This window comes from Lemur catta, chromosome 9, assembly GCF_020740605.2.
Source record: "Lemur catta isolate mLemCat1 chromosome 9, mLemCat1.pri, whole genome shotgun sequence".
Taxonomy (NCBI): Eukaryota; Metazoa; Chordata; class Mammalia; order Primates; family Lemuridae; genus Lemur; species Lemur catta.
The window spans coordinates 59,756,687-59,764,563 of NC_059136.1; positions in this window are offsets into that span (position 1 = coordinate 59,756,687).

Sequence of the window (7,877 nt, forward strand, 5' to 3'; positions counted from 1 at the left end):
CCTTGGTGTGATTTGGTTCACTTATTTTTTTAACCATTTAATTAATATGTTAAAACATATTATCTAATAAAGGAGAGAAGGTGTAAAGTTAAATTTACAACTATTTCATTTCTCAAAGCTGACTTTGTACATTTTTACAAAGTCTTTTAACATTTTTAGACAACTACGGCATGAAAACTTCCTTTTTGTAAAATACATTCCAGCACAGATTTATGTAGATTAAAAAAAGTTCCCTTCGCTCATTCTCCATTCTGCTTACCTCCCCAAAGAGAACACACCACTACAGAGCTGTGTGTAGCTGGCAGATAGCTTTCTACTCATTACATACTAGATTACGTGGTTTGGTTTTGTGTGTTTACATCAATAGAACTTCTCTGCATATATTATGTTGAAAATCTTTCCATATAAATACATACAGATCTACCTCTTTTTTAAAACTGCTGCAGAGTGCTCTTTTGTGTGGATATATACGCCTTAAGTGATTTAACCATTCCTCCAATTTGTTGTTTTCAAAATTGTCATATTATAGCAATGCTGCCGTAACATTCTTTACACATAACACAAAAAAATTACAGATTAGATTAACAGCCATAGGGAAAAGCAAAGCAAGGAAACTTAGAGAGTATTTGAGGGGATTAAATTTTTAAGCTCAGTGAAAATAGAAGGCCTCACTGAGGTGATATTGGAGTTAAAAATGGTTATTGAAATTTATTGAATATTTTTCTGTATGAGACCATACGATTTTTCTCATTTGATTTGCTAATATAGTAAAACACAGCTAATTAAAAGTCGGACCTCCATATACATGGGTTTCACATCCCACAAATACTGTTTTTTATCCACACTTGGTTGAAAAAAATCCTTGTATAAGGTGACCCATGTAGTTCAAACCCATGTTGCACAAGGGTCAACTGTATGTGTATTTATATGTACATGTACACACATAATGTATATGTTTTATATAAAATTCAAATTTATATTTTGTTTAGGATATTTACATTTATGTATACATTTGTGAAATTGGCATTGTTCTTCTATAAGGGAGTTTATGGTTGTAAATATTATCCTTGAATGTCTGATAGATATAAAACATAGCCTATAAAACTAGGCTGGGTATTTTCTTTGGGGAAAAATTTTAAAGTGATTGTTTCATGGTAACAGAAACATTCAGATTTTCTAGTTTTCAGTCAGTTTGGTCATTTATAGTACTATAGAATTTGCATATTTCATCTAAATTTTCACATTTGTATGCATCTTTTTAATCTCTGCTGTATCAGTATTCAAGTGTCCCCCTTTCATCTCTAATATAGTTTATTTGGGCTGCTGAAAAATTTCTTTGTCAGTCTTCCGCAGAAGTTTATCTATTTTATTAATCTTTTTGAAGAACCGTTTGACTTTGTTGATCCTTTCTATTTTATCTTTCTTTTCTTTATCATTAATTTCTGCTCTTATTATTTCCTCCAGCTCTTTTTTTTATTATTATTGTTTTTTTTAGAGATGGGGTCTTGCTGTATTGCCCAGGCTGGAATGCAATGGTGTGATCATAGCTCACTGCAGCCTCGAACTCCTGGGCTCAAGCCATCCTCCTGCCTAAGCCTCCTGAGTAGCTGGGACTCTGGGACTACAGGTGCATGCCATAATGCCAGGCTTTTTTTTGATAGAGAAATCTCACTGTATTGCTCAGGCTAGTCTCAAATTCCTGGCCTGAAGCGATCCTCCTGCCTTAGCCTCCAAAAGCCCTGAGATTATAGGCATGAGCCATGGCACCTGGCCTTCAGCTCATTTATAAGACACCTCTTTCTACTTTTAATATTAAGTGTCTTTTAATAGTAAATGACAGAAACCCAACTCAAACTAGTATTAAGTGGGATAAAAGGAATTTTAGGCTCAGGTCACACAGAAGTCCAAGGTACAGCTTACTATAGGCACATGTGGTCCAGAAACCTCACAGCTCTATCTGTCTCTTGGAATAAGATACTACAGGCGCAGACATAGAGGCTACCAATGCACTAACCCCAGCAAAAAGATATCATTTTCTGATATCTGTGACAGGAGAATCTCAGGGAAGCCTCTGATTGGTCCAGCTCAGGTTAAGGGTCCATTCCTAAACCAAAGCCAAGAAATTAGATACTCTGGCCAGGTTGGGCCTAAGTATATATAGGTAATGACTTCAAAATCAAACCCTAGGCTGGGCGCGATGGCTCATGCCTATAATCTTAGCACTTTGGGAGGCCAAGGCAGGATGATCACTTGAGGCCAGGAGTTAAAGACCAAGAATCGCTTGAGCCCTGGAATTTGAGGTTGCAGTGAGCTACGATGATGCGACTACACTCTAGCCCAGGTGACAGAGTGAGACCCTATCTCAAAAAATAAATAAATAAATAAAACCCTAGAGTGAAAGAGCTGGAAATATTAATAAGATACTGGTACCCAAGTTAACACTCCTATTTGTGACTGGGTCTGAACTTAGAGCTCTCTTTCCACACTGAAGGAGAATCACTAGATTTAGTTACATGTGAAAAAAAAACACATTGCATGTTGGCCTTCCAAACATACTTAAAGATATAGCAGTCTCTTTGAAGTGTGAAATATCTAAAACGTCACCATATTTCCTTGCTGTTGTCATATTCCTTACCTTGACAGAGCATGTAATTTAACATCTGTTATTTTTCAGGATATAATCAAAAGAAACTTCAAGTTTCTGTAAAACAATTCAGATAAAAAAAAAAACTACACCAAGATAGGCTTTCCAACACTTTATTGGTTCTAATAGCATATTTATTCAACCAAAATTATAAATGTTGAACCAGAAATACAAAACCATTTTATAAAAATTTTGGCCATAATTTCCCCAATAGCCAATTGTATTTAGTTATAAGGAAATTACCATGATCACATAAGGATAAAGAATGTTTTTCATCAAATATTTACAGAATGCCTAACTCATACTAGGCCCTGTGGGGAAAATGGAGAAGTAGGAGCTACCTTTCCTGCCCTCAAATGAGCTTACAATCATTCTCACTTTGACCATTTGTTCAGCAATTGGAAAGCATTCAAAATAATCCCAAATAAAATATTCCATTTCAGTGAATTATCTATCAGAAATCAGAAATCATGATCAGCTAAGTGCTAATGAACTTAGGCACAGTTGCTTTCTCTACAGCACTAATCAACACTTAACTAATATGGCAAGTATTACTGGAACATTCTTTATAACCTATTATCTCCAGTGGATTCCAGTAAGGAAAATCCAGAAGTGCTGTGCTCATTCACTCAATAGACTTAAGTTCTACTTGACAGTTGTGCTTTGGCTAACTTGTTATTACAACAAGTTTTCTAACTAAAAAAATAATCCCTCATATACATCAACATGTTAACAGTGATCATTTTTGACAGATGGAATTATGGGTAATATTTAGATTTCATCTTTTAAAGTTTATATTTTCTGAAGTTTCTACAATGAACATGTATGCATTTTATACCAAGAAAAAAATAGTTAATAACAAAGGAATCCTTCCGTGCAATTATTGCCTAATCAGTGTGTGTTATATTTAAGTACCTAGACAGAAAGGGTTACTTTTACCAAAAAAAAAGTTTTTTACAAACTGATACCCGGAAAACTTGAAGCTAATCCATACTGATCTACTAAATAACTACCAGTTGAAATCAACTATCAGTTTTTTTCTCCACTGAGCTCCTAGGGGTGCGGTGATGGTTGAAAAAGTCACCTTTGGACATCATGACTTCCTCATGAGACTCTGGGGCCCAAAGTCCCTCCCCAACCCAAAGCCACTCTACACCAGTACAGCTGCCAAGGAATGCCTCATTGTCACTGAATAGTTTTTTTTTAAGTGTTTGAAATCAGGGTCATATAAATCAGTTTAATACAACATGTGTTTTTTTCATAAATTTATATGATAGTATGAGTGACGTTTTGCTGCAGTTACTTTTATTAAGAAGAAATTTGAGAAATATCTATATTCTGCAAGAAAAAAAATGAGGCAAATCTCAAAACAAAATTAGTATCCCTAATTGGTTTCTCAGAACTCTTTCTGGAAACTGGTGAGGTCTGCAGATCTGTCTTTAGTAGTGGATGGGAGTGGCATGTTTATTAATGTCAGTAGCACATTATTAAACTGAAAGGGTAATTTAGATTAATATAATATGGACTGGCCTTTCTTCTCCCTTTGGAAGTTATTAAAGCCTGGCTCTGATGTCTGACTTCTTTCATGAGGCACAGGATAATGATATGGTTGTTAGCTTTTAACATCTCAAATACTTCCCAATAAATTTGCTGAATGGTTTTACTAAAGCAAAGCAAAAGGCCTCCAATTTGACTGTGTATGGATTAGTAATGCCAGGGAGTTCCCAACTTTTGTTTGTAATAACAGGAACTGAAAAGAGAAATCCCACACCTGTCAGCTGCTCTGTGAGATTACACTGATTCTGCTTTGGCAATTAAAGCCTTGAGATTACGACCAAACACTCATAACTTTATAAACTCTGAGGAGGTGAGAAGATGACACAGTTTTAGACTAAACGACATCTTGTAAGCAAACACTTTCAACTTTTCAAACACAGCCATGCCTTGCTGTCTGGTGTGAGGAGAGAGAAGAGAGGATCATTCTCTTTTTACCTTGCAAATAAATACGTGTGGGCAAATGAATGGCTTTATAATGTCCACATTGCTGGCCTTTGTTCAGAACTGGATCACCAAACTATCTTTATGAAAATGGGATACTTGTACTCTTTAGCAAGCCATTATATTTGCCAAAAAAAGCAAATAACTAGGGTTATTTGACCATGACCATCCAATATTCTTTGATTAGTTAAATGTGGAAAAAACATCTTCCTTTAAAAGCAATTTTTAATTCAAGGCCAAGTTTGGAATAAGTTAAGAGTGATGTAGGTGTTTTGACTGCTCAAAACATAAGAGCTCTTACTCCAAAGTCTAAATGAAAAAAGCAGTAAGGCAACAGGATGACCACACATTTCTATCCTGTGGTTCCCCCAAGGGGCTGGCACTTCTGGCCGAGAGTTATGGAGTGTGGTCTGGGTCTAACCTAGATTTGCAACTGGCACCCTCTGCTGGTAAATGCAAATGTTCACTCTCTACTGGGGATGGTAGCTGGGAAACTGGTTCACCATTTCCCTCCCAGTTAGGTACAGAAAATAATAAAATTACCATCATTAATAGGACGTCAACTGGCTACAAAGTGGCTACATAGCACCCCAGGGATAAAAAAAAATCCAGCCCTGATGGTAGTTTTTCTATGAATTCATTATGACAGCTTAAGCCTGTTGTCCACCTTGTGTGTTTATATCTGGGGGCAAAACTGATCAGCTTCTTTCAGGTCTGAGGACTCAGAATACATTTTGCTCTGTTAAGACTCAGTTTGGAGAGGGTGACAGTGGGGTGAGGGATAAAAACTTACCTATCGGGTACAATGAGTACTATTCTGGTGACGGGCACTCGAAAAGCCCTGACTTCAGCATTATACAATGTATCCATGTAACAAAAACCATTAGTACCCCCTTAATATTTTGAAATTTTAAAAAAGTATGTTTTAGGCAAAATAAAAAAATTCTAACATAGGAAATGATAAATTAGTGGTTTCACATGAACTTTTCACAGTACAAGGGCTATGTAAATAGTTTGTCATTTGTGTTTTAAAATGTAGATATGTAAATATACACTTATATTTTAGCATATATATACAGCCTGGCATATACATATACCTTTTTTTCTGGAAGTATAATTTGAACACTCAATATTATCTAAAAGAATAAAAAACAAAGTTTCTGGCTGGGTGTGGTGGCCACACCTATAATCTTAACACTTTGGGAAGCTGAGACACGAGGATCATTTGAGGCCAGGAGTTTGAAACCAGCCTGAGTAACACAGTGAAACCAGGTCTTTACAAAAATGGAAAAATTAGCCAGGTGTGGTGCTGCATGCCTATAGTCCCAGCTACTTGGGAGGCTGAGGCAAGACGATCCCTTGAGCCTAGCTAGGGGTTTAAGCCTGGGTGACAAAGTGGAACCCTATCTCTAAAAATAAGCAATCTGGAAAACTTTTAATTGGAACTATATAATGCTTTTTGAGAAAGAGTTCTTTCAAGAATGCCTTCTAAATAGATCTCTTTTACATATATTGGAGACTTTTTAAAAAGACAATCCACCCAACAGAGAATGGACCTTTATGCCTCTTGATTAAACTAATCCTTCTATTTCAGTGCTTGATACAAAGGACAATTCTACTTATTAAGGTGAACATTCATACTTTGCACTAAGCCCTAACATTTTCTACTTATTAGACATCTGTATAAAAATGTCTTCTGGGCAGGAAAAAAAAAAAAAACCTATGGATAAAAAAATGTAGCTTGAAAGATAAGTTATATCAGTTCCTGATTTATAGAATTTTCTGACCTAAAAATATTGCTGTTTTTGGAAATACACCAAACATACAGCTTTTCTTGAGCTTTAGCAGTCTTGAAAATGGATTTTCTTCAATGTCCCGGGTGGGACTGGTGTGGTATTACACAAATTCATATTTTAAATGTAGCATTTGTTAATGAGTTAAATATAAATGGGAACCCTTGGCATTTATTATTCATTTAATGATTCAACAAATATTTATCAAGTATCTATCATGTTCTGCTAAAGGAGCTAAATGCCTGAATTCGAAGATACATAAAACACAGTGCTTGCTCTCAATAAAGTCACAATCTAGCATCTTTACTTTGCAGAAAGGATGATGTCATCTACTCAAGGAACTCTCCTTGTTATCTATCTTAACACTTTGAAGTCAGAAGCATAAACTGTTGTTAAAATCAGAATAAAGATGATATATTCTTCCCTGTATCCTATATTCTTATCATTAATTATAGGTCATCTTAGTTATCACTTTAATGTAGAAGCTAAAATAAAAGAGCCTAGTTAATTCATCTGAGCAGTTACCTTAGAAACACATATTTACAAGTAAGATATAGAAACAAATGTTTCCAGAATTCTATTCTGATATCCACAAACAAAAGGCACTCAGTGCTGGGCAAGTTAGCTATGATTATTATTATTATTATTCACATACAATCATTTACCAAATCCCTTGCCAACTTTGGAAGAATTCCTAAAAACTGTATGGTGCCTCATTTTAACACTGAAATATTATAAATGCTTTTAAAATCTTGGTTTCTTAGCTCTTTTCTACCTCTAAAGCCTAATATTAAATCACAGCCATCTAAACAAGAATAAGGCCCAGGGGTAAGACTCCACCTAGGTGACAAATCTAGGTTTTAATTCTTGTTTTTTATTGCCTCTGAAATACATTTAAACGTCAATTAATTTGAAATACCTTTAATGTTATTCAAAAGGATAACACCAATTGAAAAAACCTCACCTAAGTGTAAAAATCAACAGCTGAATCAAAATGGCACATGGAAAAGGTACAGCCTTTCACTGTGAAAAATGCCTAATTGTGCAAGAACACCAGAGTTTGAATTGTTAACATATTTAATATACCCTGATAAATAAGGATCTGTGGTCATAGACAGCCTTAAAGGTGAGAAGGTAGTTAAATGACATACTCTCTAAGTTCCCTGTCAGCTCTAAATTCTGTGACAGGACAGAAATAGTAGGTAGAGTTCATGCTGTTATTTTGTTGTTGTTCATTCTTATTTCCTTGTAATTACAACTCTGTGATTTTATTATCATTAATTTTCTAAAATTTACTAACTCCTTTCTCCAGCCATCTGTATCTAAAGGTTTACACTTTCTTTTCAGTGTCTCATTTTCTATATTGAATGGACCCATTGCCACAATGAAGAAAATCACCCTCACACTCTTAAATGATCACATACCCTAATTGTTATTGTCTC